Here is a 12246-nt window from a genome sequence, read left to right as displayed (position 1 = left end):
TAAAAGAGGCTAGGCTTTAGAGTCAGCCTGCTGAACTTTTCTGGGCCTATTTCCTTACTTGCAAAATGGAGAGAATCACTGTACCTACTTCAAAGGTTGCCTGTGAGGATTAAATGAAATAAATAATGTGTGAAAAGTGCTTACCAGGGTGTCTGGCAAAGAGAAAGCACCAGGCAAATGTTGTTAAGACGTCTGTGTGTGTGGAGCCTAACAAGTAGTATATGATTACCATGACTATGCAAAGCTGCTCAATGCAGGGAGGCAGCTGCGGGGCCATCGCTACCCCTCAAATATCAGGAAGCAATTATCAACAGAAAGGCCATGACATTGGGACCCCTCCAGAGAAAGGCATACATTTCCCTTACTCTGACCACTACTCCAAGAACCATCATATTTTACATCTCTAAAATTCTCCCAAGAGGTTAGGGGAAAAAAAAAAATCCAAGAGATCCAGACTCCATCTTGGCCAGCCTACCCTGAAAGTTAACAGAACCCAGACAAGCCTATCGGGTTCCAGGAAAGGGGCTCTGGAGAGGCCTCCTGCTCTGCCCAAGGGAGAATCACAATAGCAGAGAGTCACTTGGCAAGCAGATGGCCAAATCTGAGTCCTAGCTGATGGGACAGCCAGTACTAGCCTTTGCACTTTAACTGTAGTGTTTTCCAGGAGCATAAGGACCAGCAGACCTAGCTTCCTACCCTCTTTATCTCAGCTGGCCAACCTCTATGGGCAGAAAAGCACACCACAGGCCCAAAGCTGAAAGCCTTTTGCCCACGCCCACCCTGGGCAGTGTCAGAAGCTCCTGCACCAGCGGGGCTGGGACCTCCACAGTGGGAGAGCCCAATCCAGTCTTTAATCCTCTGAGAGGCACTTCAATCATCAGGGGTCAGGGCAGAAAATGGGCTTTCAGAAAGAAGGTGAGTTATAAAGCCCAAAAGACTGGCTGTGCTTAACAGCAGGGGCCAGAGAAGGGAAGAACAGGGTAGCACAAGATTTGGAATAAAGGTCAATTACAAGTCGCACTGCACCGAGCATAGGTCCCCTCAGAACAGGAAGGAAGGGACCCCATCCCTCCCACCTCTCAGTTGCCCTATCTCCCCACCCTGTCCAATTCCCAGGCTTAATGATAGGCTCATATTGGGCAGGGTTAGGATTCTTCTCTTCCCAGAGGCTGTCAAACCATAATATTTGCTCTGCTTCCTTCCCCTCCAAAGCCTAACAGATTAGATTGCCGGAGTCCCATCCAGCTCACAAGGCAGATGGAAAACTGAAAGTAAGGCAGCCCAAACTGCTCATGGTGGGAAGAGACAGCGCAGCCCAATGTTCTAGCACTCAGATCCTCTCTTCCGAGCTCTAGGGCTGTATCAGCCAGAATAAACAGCACCCCAGTAGTTTCAGTGAATCAGAGGATATTTACTGCACTGAGGCACACAGCAAGACCTAATCTGAGGCACTCCAGCCTTTTAACAGGGGCATCACCCACCTGTCCACCTGCCCCATGAAGAAGACAGGAAATTAATGAAGTGCTAGGTGAATGTGCACAGTGAGGACCATGGTCCTGCTGCTTGGGTCTTCCTAGTGTTCCAGCACTTCAGCAACACCCTGCAAGCCTATAGGGGGCTGCTCGAGAGGGTCTGGCTATTAGGGCTGATGCATCTCCCTTCCCACTTTTGCAGAATCTCTCCATAGGTAGGCATCAACCAAAACCTGCATGTCTTCAGGATTTATTTTAACCTTGGTAAAATACTGAGCTAAATATGGTTCAGCTTACTATGATGACATGATGGGATTTGCAGGCCCTACTTCCTTATACAGAAGAGAGAAGAAAACACCAACAAAGGAAAAGGTTTTGCAAACTCTCCACCAAAGAGCAGGTGGTTTCCAAGTCAATACCTAGGAGATTACCCATCTCTGAAGTGAGCAAGACTCCCATCATCAGCCAGCTAGAACTCCACGAGGTGTGCCATACTTCATAAAATGCGGGGCTTACAGCCCGGCCAGGCATGGCTCGGTGGTTGAGCATCAACCTAGAATCCAGGAAATCAAGGTTCGACTCCCAATCAGGGCACATGCCCAGGTCAAGGGCTCGATCCCCAGTCAGAAGCGCGCAGGAGGCAGCCAATCGATGATGACTCTCTCATCATTGATGTTTCTATCTCTCTTGCTCCCTCTCCCTTCCTCTCTCTGAAATCAATAGATATATTAAAAAAAAAAAAAAAAAAAATGTAGGGCTTACAAATAGGGTAGAAGCCTCCTTAGGTGTAAAGACAACATCCAGAGTAAACCCTCACGAACCAGCCTGATGGACTAAATTTCTACAGGCTGGAAGCACTGCCACACTGCTCTTTTCCCTTCCATTTGGACAGATGCAAACAATTCATATGCTTGCAGTCATCCATCCAGCTAGCCATTCATTCATTCATTCAACAAACATTTACTCAGCACCCAGTAGACGTCATACACTGTGCTGGCCACAAAGTCTAGACTACAAGCTAGACTTTCACTATGACATAAGTCACCTGCCTGCAAGTGAAGGAGGCTAATATCTAAGACGATGATAATGCTTTTTAAAAGCTTCCTCTGGTTTCTCAAAGCATGCCGGATCTCTATTTGAGCCCACAGCCTTGTGTTCTAGGAAGCTGTTTAGCTTCCTAGGCTGGAAGCTCCCTAAAGACAGAGGCTGCATTTTGTCCATTATTGCCTTTCATATCCTTAAAACCCAATATATGTCAATTGAATGCAATTAAAATAAAACAAACATTTTTATTCTTTCAACATCTTTGGCTTTACTGTTTCTGAAGGCTTTGCCACCAAAGAAAAATAATGAAGCTTCAGAAAGGAGGAAAAAGGGGGCTGACTTAGTCAGATATATTAAGAACAACATGAGTACAATTTTGGAACTTCAGCCCAAGTGCAACCACCACTCAGGCTGCCGAGGTGCCTCCAAGAGTCACAGCTGGCATCCTGGAGAATGCTTTCCCCCTCCCTCTTCTCTGTTTACTCTCCTCTGAAAAGCCCCATTTGGAGTCCTAAAGAAAGAAAGGAGGAGGGACGGGAGGAATTAGAAGGGGGAGACACAGCTTGAACCCACAGTCATCAAGGAAGGGAACTTGAAGCCGAAAGGGTGGGGGAGCAGGGCTGGCCTGGGGGAGGAGATGTGTAAGACAGAAGTGGAGGACATGCCTGGACACTTTTCCTTCCTACAAGGCCTCTTTTTTCCCTCTCCTCTTTCTCTTTTTCTTTTTTTTAATTTGATGAAATAACAGTCCTCAGAACTGGAGAGCTGCAGCAGAAAAGGGAAGCGAGTAAGGTGAGGAAGAAGTTGGTGAGAAAGAGAGAGAGGGAGGGAGGGAGGGAGGGAGCTCCCCTCGAGGTGCTTTCCCAACCTGGCACCGAATCTGCATTTTTGGGACAGTTTTCCTTCAAGTCGCCCCCATAGCCAGGAGTTCCAAGAGCCCGAGGGCCCGGGCTGGACCAGAGGAAAGGAAGGGATCTCCCCACGGAAGCACACTAGGCCTGTCCCGCAATAAGGTAATAAGGGAAGAGAGAGATGAGTCTCCGCGGCCCAATCCGTGCCCCAGGGACTTGCCTGGACGGTCTCTGCTCTCCTGCCCTACCCGCAGCTCGGGCAGCTGTTGCCGGGCCTCTGCCCCAGCGCCAAAACCCGCAACGAAGTTTCGCCGCTGCCAACGTGAGAAAATACAGCTCAGCAGCAACCCGCCCCCACCCTCCTCGCGGCCCCACCCCCGCAGCCCGACCCCAGGCGGCGGCGACCTTGGCCACCCCGGACGCTCCTTGCGATTGGAGGAGAGGCTGCCCTCCGGGCTTTCCCGGGGCTACAACGGGCAGCCAGGGGCGGCGGCGACCTCCCCCTTGGCTGCGGGCCGCCGGGGCAGGCGCGCGCCCGGCTCCCCAGCGCGCGCCTGCCCCCGCGCGCCCCTCGGCGCCTCTCCGCTCCCGGGCCCGCGAGGGCGCCCAACTTACCCCGCCGTGCAGGGGCCGGGGCTCGGGCAGGGCGCGTGGGTTACATCGGGGTGGGCCGCGCCCCTCCGGCCCGCGGGCCGGCGCTCTCGGGGGATTTCTTTATCTCGCGGCCAAACTCTCCGTGCCTCTCGCTCTTCTCCCCGCCACCCCGCCCCCTCCTTCTCTCTTGTCTCTCGGCTCTTTTTTCCGGGTTAATTACGTTTCGCATTAAAGCAAAACCCAGCCCCGGATGTGAGTACAATGCTCCGCCGAGCCCGCTGGGGGAGGAGAGGGGTGCCGGGGCGCCGCGGGGTGGGTGGGGGTGCGGCCGGGCGCGGCGGGCTGCGTGGAGGAGGCGGGGCGGGCGCCCGGGAGGCGGCCCAGACCACTTAGCCCGCGTCTGCCGCCGCGCAGGTGGGTCCCGGGCCTCGGAAGCTCGGCCCCAGGCAGCAGGTGTCCGGAGCGGGACCGGGGGCCGGGACTGAGGGCATCCTCGAAGGAGGGAGGCGGGCCGGAGCGCGGGCTCCCCCTTATCTCCTTTTCTTCTTCCCAGGGCCCCACCCAGCGACTTCATCCGGGCGTCCCTCGCAGCCTGAGCCCTTGCCTTCCTGGGGCCGCGGGTTAGGTGTAGGTTGGGGGTCGAACGCAGCAGCGCACATTCGCCCGGGTTGCCCTGAAATTGCCCGAAGAGCCCAGTGGGGCCGGGCGTTGTAACGGGCGGTCGAGGGACATTTTCCGTGTGGCGCAAAGACGCCCTTCTGGCGCTCAGAGCGGGAGGGTGCCCTGTTTAAAAAATGGGAAACCGACGAGCGCGCCTTAAGGTTGCCGAGGGGGCCGGGGAGAGCCGCCGTGAGCCCGGGCAGCCCGCGCCATCTCGTTGGCACGCGCGGCCGCCTGTGGGTAGCCGTCCCGTTCCCGATGAGGAAACCGAGACTCGCGGACGTGAAGTAATGCGCCCTGGGTCCCACAGTTCATCGGTGGCAGGTCTGTCCGGTTCTGACGCCGGCTTCCCACGGGAGGAGAGGGACGTCTGAACATTCATGAAGTCAGGCGATCAATATCCGAAACAAAGGTAGTGGACTCCTCCTGGAGGGGGGAGGGCCGTGAGGCGCGGCCGCTCGGACCCCGCGCCAGGGCAGTTAATAAGGCGCGCGTCCTGCCAGGCTTGGAGGCCGGCGGGGCAGAGGAGACCCCCGAGGCCCCGGACAAGGGCTGCATCTGCAGGAGGGACCAAAAGGCTGGTCCGCGTCCCAGTACTGCGGGGGAAAGACACACGGTTTAAAAGTTTCCAGGACCTGGGGCCACACAGCCCGGGGTAGGGGCCCCGACCAGAGGCGCCTGGGGGCGGCAGGACAGCGCGCGGCACGCGCACCCCGAAAGCGCCGGTGGTAAAACTGCGCGCGCTTCCCCCGCAGGCCGATCGCCAAAGCGAAACGGAGCCCCGGGCCCGGGCGAGAAAAGGCGGTTCCGCTGCTCGCTTTAGAACATTTTGCTCTGAAGGAGGAAAGAAAGGGGGACACAAGGAAGAAAGGGGGGGGAAACACCATTTCCTTTGAAGTAAATACTCAACGTCAGTGTTTTTTTCTCCTGCTCAGGAGGATTCCCGCCGCCCTTAGACATCCCGGGCGGCACAGCGCGTCCCCGGGAGCCAGAGCGCCCGGGTTGGAGTCCCAGCTCTGCCGCGTCTTGGCCTTGGCACCTGGGCAAATGACTTAACCTTCGGGGGCCTCCGTCTCTGCGTCTGGGTCGTTATGGAGAGTAAATGAGTTAACAATTGTAGTGTTGAGATTACTGTCCAAAAATGAAGTAGATGCTATGTGTTTTTGAATTTAAAAATTCGATTCTGGTTTTCAGAGTGAAAAGCAACAAAATTCCACCCAACCCCAAGAAAATCTGACTGGAACCCATGGTACCCAGTGTGAGCAATGAAGTAAAACCTCAGGTTTCATGGTAGGGCTCATATTGAAAATCCATAAAACTCGACTCCCCCGTTGGGCCTGCCTGAGTCACTCAATCACAGAGCCACAGATATTTCCTGAGCTCTACTGTGTTGGATGCCTGGGAGGCGGAGAGGAGCCCAAGGCCTTGGGTCCCATTGAGAGGGTACAAGTGTCATGAGAAGAGCATCCTGGAAGGGGCTGGGGGATGAGCCTGCAATGGGGCTCCCTCTTTAGCCCCATTTCTTCTTCCCAAAGCCCCACCCAGCCAGCAAAGCGCCCCTCCTGGAAGCGCCCTGGGAATAACTGGCACAGAGAGTAAGTACTGTCAGCCTTTAGAGGAGAAAGATGTCTCTGTGTGGGGTGGAGGTGGGCTTCGAAATGGGCATTAAAAGAGAGGTGCAGCTGGGCCTGGCGTGGCTCAGAGGTTGAGCATCGACCTAGGATCCAGGCGATCGGGGTTCAATTCTCTGTCAGGGCACATGCCCAGGTTGTGGGCTTGACCCCCAGTCGGGGGTGTGCAGGAGGCAGCCAATCAATGACTCTCTCATCACTGATGTTTCTATCTCTCTCCCTCCCCTTCCTCTCTCTGAAATCAATAAAAGATATATTTTTAAAAAAATAAATAAAAGAGAGGTGCAATTTGACTCCAGTGGTGGGGGGCAAGAATCTGTTAGGCTGGGGGGAGGGTCATCAGCGCACTTTGAGCAATGCTCATACTTCACAGGGAGCCCCATTTTCTGCTGCATTTGATCCTGGCCAGGACCTGGCCCAAGTTAGACTGCAATTGCTGCCCTGATTCCATTCCCTTCCCCCTGGATTTCCTGGTGTTTCCTCAGAGGACCCCCTGCCCCACCTCCTCCTATAGTGGGCACCACAGAGCAGGTGTTAATTGATTCTGCACCCTGCTGTCATTCTTTTCTGTCTCATGACTGATACATTTTGAAGGCATTTCCATTGCCTGATTTTATGATTTTATGCTTTAATATTTTTCAGTACAATAAACAGCCCTGCTGTCTGAAAATGTGACTGCCTGTGGGGAAAGGCATGTCCAAAAAAGGGCCTTTCACATCAGCTATTTAAGTCCCCTCATTGTATCCGTGCAAGATGAGGTCCAACAATTTGCCCAAGGTTTTGCAGCTAGTTAGCGGCAAAGGTGGTTCTAGAAGCTAGGGTTGACTACTCTCAGAATCTTCTAGTATTAGTATAGAAACGTCCAAGAAGATAAAGACTTCTGGCCCAGAACCTAAGAGTCTAACCAGAAATCCTTTTACTCTAGCCATTTATTTATGCATTTTCTATTACTTTTCAGAGTTAATGGCTGGGTGACTAGATGACATAGTAACCTTGGGTGGTGAGCCAGGGCACCCTTCAGGGGACTACGTTGTTCTCTCCTCAGACATACCCATTATATAAGGTACCAGGCTGCAGCTGGGGCCAGTTAATTCTGTTGGGGAAAGTGGGACTGTAGAGGCCAAGGCCATTGGTTGATCCTGGTTCAGGCAAGTTAATTTTACACAAAGATAAATTGCTCCAGGGTCACACATTGTACCTCTAATGCTAGCTAGTCATTTTATCAATGGTTAACTACTGGTTTTAATAGCAAAGCACCATCCATTTCCAGAGAGATTACTCAAACTACTATTGTTCTATTGAGTCATACTCATTCAACAATTATCTGAACCTGTTACCATGTTTCCTCCCATATATCTTGCATTTACTTATTTGCCAAATACTTATCAAATGCTAATTGCTTTACATGTATTATCTCACTTAAGTCTTACAACACTGGGAGCAAGTTTTTCTTATTGCCCCATTTTATAGGTGAGGCGACTGAGACAGAGACCAAGCCTAGGTACAAGCCTGTGCAGCCTGGTTCCAGAGCCTGCCTTCTTAGCCACTGAGTTTGTGAAGGATACAGAAAGATATAAACCAAAACTCTTTTCCCTCCACATTTTTGATAATTACTATTTAGAATCTCCATTCCATTTCACGTAGCAATTCCATGTCCAAGGATATGTCTTACAGAAAATCATCTTCACATATATGTGGTACATATGGAATGTATGTGTGTAGATGGAATGTGTATGTGTATATGGGCTATATACACACATATTCTCTGAAGCATTGTTTATAAAGGTGAAAATGGAAAATCACTCTCATGATCATTAACAAGGAATTTAATAAGTAAATATTGGTACATTCATTCAATCTTATACTATGCAGCTGTTTAAAAAATGAACTACATCTCTATGTAAAAAATGCTAAATATTTTCAGTAGAAAGAGGGTACAAAGCTGTCCGTATAGTATAACCCCCTTTCCGTAAATAAAAATTATACATGTATATCACATGAAAAAAGTCTAGAAGACTGCATTCCAATCTGTTAATCACAGTTTTCTTAGGGCAGGGGAAGAGGGGCTATAATGGTGGATCTCAGTTTCTAAGAGATGTATTTCTGTAATGTTTAAAATTTTTTGCATTAAGTATGCATGCACTTGGTTATGAGAAAACAATAATTATTTAAATTTTTAATAAAAAATTAAAAAGCTCTATGAAAAAGCATACTGCAGCCCTCAAGGAACCCATCATTTATTAGGGAGGGCATATAACATGTACAGAAATAACTATCATAAAAGCCAGAAACTGATATGTGCAGAAAGGAGAGAAGAGATGCAATTTTATGGCAAATCACAACCAGCTAGGGTTGAGAAGTGCAGAAGGAAATGTATGAAGGACATTTTAGGAGGTGGGGGTGGGGTGAGAATAGGTGGATTCCAGATCAAGAGACTGTCAAAGGCCAAGCAGAGAGGCAGGGATACAGGGAAGTGTGACAGGTCCAGTTCAGCTGGAGCACCGAAGGACTGATGAAGGATTTTCATGAGGAACAAAACAAGAAAGAAAGGTAGCTGGAGTGTCTTTATTGCTCAGCTAATAAGCTGTGCTTATTACTTTAGGCATCAAGAGCCACTGAAGGCTTTTGAGCAAGGAAGTGACACAATTGGAAGTGAATAAGCAATTTCGTAGTGATTGCACAGTAACTGGGCTCTAGCACCAAGCTGCCAGGGTTCGACACCTGACTGGCACTAATTAGCTGTGTAGGCATGGACCAGTGATTTTACTTCTTTCTCGGTGGGTCTATAAAATGGGAAAGGTGGTGATAACAGATAACCTATCTCATACTATTGTGTTGAGACTGATTGAGTTAATGTTTTTAGGGCACATGGTAAATACTGAGAATTTCTGTTAAATTTTTAAAAATCAGCCTAGCCGGGCATGGCTCAGCAGTTGAGCATTGACCTAGGATCCAGGAGATCGCAGTTCAATTCCCAGTCAGGGCATATGCCCGGGTTGTGGGCTCGATCCCTAGTCCAGGGTGTGCAGGAGGCAGCTGATCAATGACGACTCTCTCATCATTGATGTTTCTGTCTCTCTCTCTTCCTCTCCCTTCCTCTCTCTGACATCAATAAAGAAATATTTAAAAAAATAAAAATCAGTATACCTTTGGACTAAAATCTTTGTGTTTCATTTTGAAACTTTTATTACAGAGAGCTAACATTATGTGATAAACTATTATCTATTCTTCCTACTTTCACAGGATTGTAGATTATTAATCTCATTTTACAGATGGGATAATTAAGGATTCAGGAGAGATACAATCTCAGAATCACATCACCAGTTATGAGTTGAATTCATGAGTTCAGTGATCTCTGTTCAACACTCAGGGTTCTCTCTTAGCTCAAATTCTCAGAGCCTTAAAAATGGGAAAAATGAGGAGTGGAAGAAACTTTGGCAATTTCTGTTTATAGGGTAAGGGAAAGAGCAGTATAGGACAGTAATAAAGTAAAATCAAAAAAGATAAAAATTTGGTGGAACACCTGGAAGTTTGTATATAAAATAAAACATAAAATATAAATATATACATATATAATGCTGAATTATGCCCCTCACTTCCAAAATCATATGTTAAAGACCTAACTAGAAATGAGATTGCATTTGAAGAAGGGCCTTTAGGAGGTAATTAAGGTTAAATGAGGATGTAAGGGTGGGGTTCTAACCCTGCAGGATTGGTAGCCTCATAAGAAGAAGAAAATATCTCTCCCTCTCTCCCCAGGCACCCAGGAAAGGCCATGTGAACACACAGCAAGGGGGCAGCCACCTGCAAGTCAAGAAAAGAGCTCTCATCAGAACCCGACCAGATCGTTCCCACCTCTAGAACTATGAGAAAATAAATTTCTGTTGTTTAAGCCACACATTCTGTAGTATTTTTTATACACAAACACACACATACATATATACGTATATCATATACACATGCCAAAATTATTTCCCAGTAACAAAGTTTAGGAAACATTGCTATCCTGCTAAATCTGCCACTAACATAAACCTCAAAACTGAGTGTGCATCCTGTCCACAGAAATAAGTCTGCCTGCTAAATGCACCGTTCCTATTGATTCGTGCTGATGGCATTGTTTTTCCGTCAGTTTGAATAAGTGCTGTGCACAGCTAGGATTCTGCATCCCCAGCGATGCCCTGTGATTATGTGGGAGGAACTGGGCCTGTGGAATCAGAGAGCAGGAATGGATACCTTAGCTCTGAATCCATAACCACGCTTCAGCAGTATATTTAACTTTACTTTTGCTTAGACTAGTTACATGATTCATTTCCTCAGCCCCGAGCCTACATGTGGGCTATTATTACTAAATACTCATGGATGAATACAGTCAAAGTTGTTAGCTAGAAAAGACCCCACCCAGTTTTCCAAGAGATTCCTAAGGTAGTCAGCAAAGTAAGTTGGCTTTTTCATCAGTGGTTCTGAACACAAGGTGATTATTACAAAACAAAGAAAAGCAAGAAGGCCATTTGGACAGATAGATTTATGTCTTCCCATTATTTTAATAGAAAAACACACACACTGTACAGAGTTCAAAAGGTACAAATAGTAAGAATGAATAAATATTTTTCCCATTTGTGTCCCCTAAACACTGTTTTCTTCCCGAGAGGTAATCAACTTGTGTGTGTATATGTGTGTTTAATAATAAAAATATTCAGTTTGCAAAGATATACCTTAAAATGTCATTATCTGAGGGCTAGATTTACAGGTGATTTTTTTAAATCTTTATTTCTGAATTTTCCAAGTATTCTTCAATAAGCATGCATTACTTCATGATCAGAGAAAAATAGTTTTACAAGTTAATAAATAGTTTTTAACTTAAAAGTACCTCAGAGATCTCATAGCTGCTTCATGATTCTTTAAAAAAATTAAAAATTAAAAAAACAACAACAAAAAAACCCACCAACCATGGAACTAATTTTATCCTCAACTTAGAAATACTTGTCAGTCTGTGGATACATTTTTCAAAAAATTTTAGCCAATTTTGTAGCCATTCACATGAAAACTGCCACTGGAAAAGATATATAAAATCTGATTAGTAGCTTGAACCCTGAGACCTAGTGAAACTCAGTATGAGTCGCTGGAGACAGGTAATTTGCTCAGGAATCTTCATTCAAATTTCATTGTAATTTGTACAATGGCTCCACATGTCTATCCAAACTGTATTAAAATTAAGTATAACACAAGGCTGGAGAGTTAGGCCCAGTCCAGCTTACCTCCTTCATTTAGTAATTAAACAATAACAAGTTAAATTTATCCTTACACCTCATACTTAATGATGCTGTGAATGTTCTAACTAGATAAGTAGCCAGATGCACCCTGCAGCGTCTGATGTCAGATGTCAGAGTCGTGGCTCACTGAAAAGACACACACGGACAGGAACTCGACCCCCATCTAGAGGTTGCCCCCTGGCAGCTTCAATCTGGAATAGGATTCTGAATCCAGAAGGTGAGAGGGTAGGGGCCTCTGAGTAGCCAAAGTCCCTGCCTTAAGAAGAGCCTTTTTTAGGCTTGCTTATGGGTTCTGATTGAATATCTAATTTCCAAAGGTCCAATTATGTGGTTTCCTAGCCCTCAACAGAATAGAGAAGCGACTGGAGATGGAGGAAGGGAGGGGACAGAGGGGGAAATGACTTTCTTCAGCTCATTCCTATGTCCCTAAATGGATTAGCTGACAACCACAGAGGAAGAGAAAGAAAAGTTGACGGCATTCCCAGAGGTTATATGTGCTCAAGATGACCTTCATCATTCCTAGTGATGACGCTGGGGTAGGAAAACGCGGCTGAACAGTGATCAGTGTCTTTATTTTAGGTGGAAAGCTTCATGTGGTTTTGCTGGTAGGAGCAGTGACCTCTGAGGACCAGACTACCTCTGAGGTGGTAAGAGGAGACTTAGAATTCACTCACACTCTCTTATGTTTTTAAAACATGATATTGTGTGCATTATGTACCTTAGG

At 47.7% G+C, this 12246-nt stretch overlaps 1 protein-coding gene across 1 annotated transcript in view; it reads right to left on the bottom strand.

The window, feature by feature from the left end:
- Nucleotides 1-4066, bottom strand: part of PLEKHA2 (pleckstrin homology domain containing A2) — a 54588-nt gene extending 50522 nt beyond the window's left edge. The window contains exon 1 of the mRNA XM_087814184.1: nucleotides 3983-4066. The gene's annotated coding sequence lies outside the window, so the exon portion shown is untranslated. The remainder of the gene's footprint in view (nucleotides 1-3982) is intronic.
- Nucleotides 4067-12246: the final 8180 nt, after the last annotated feature.

The sequence above is a fragment of the Miniopterus natalensis genome, chromosome 2 (assembly GCF_054644295.1).
Source record: "Miniopterus natalensis isolate mMinNat1 chromosome 2, mMinNat1.hap1, whole genome shotgun sequence".
In the NCBI taxonomy this organism is placed as follows: Eukaryota; Metazoa; Chordata; class Mammalia; order Chiroptera; family Miniopteridae; genus Miniopterus; species Miniopterus natalensis.
Note: the sequence above shows the minus strand (reverse complement) of the source record. Positions and strands in the feature narration are given on the sequence as shown.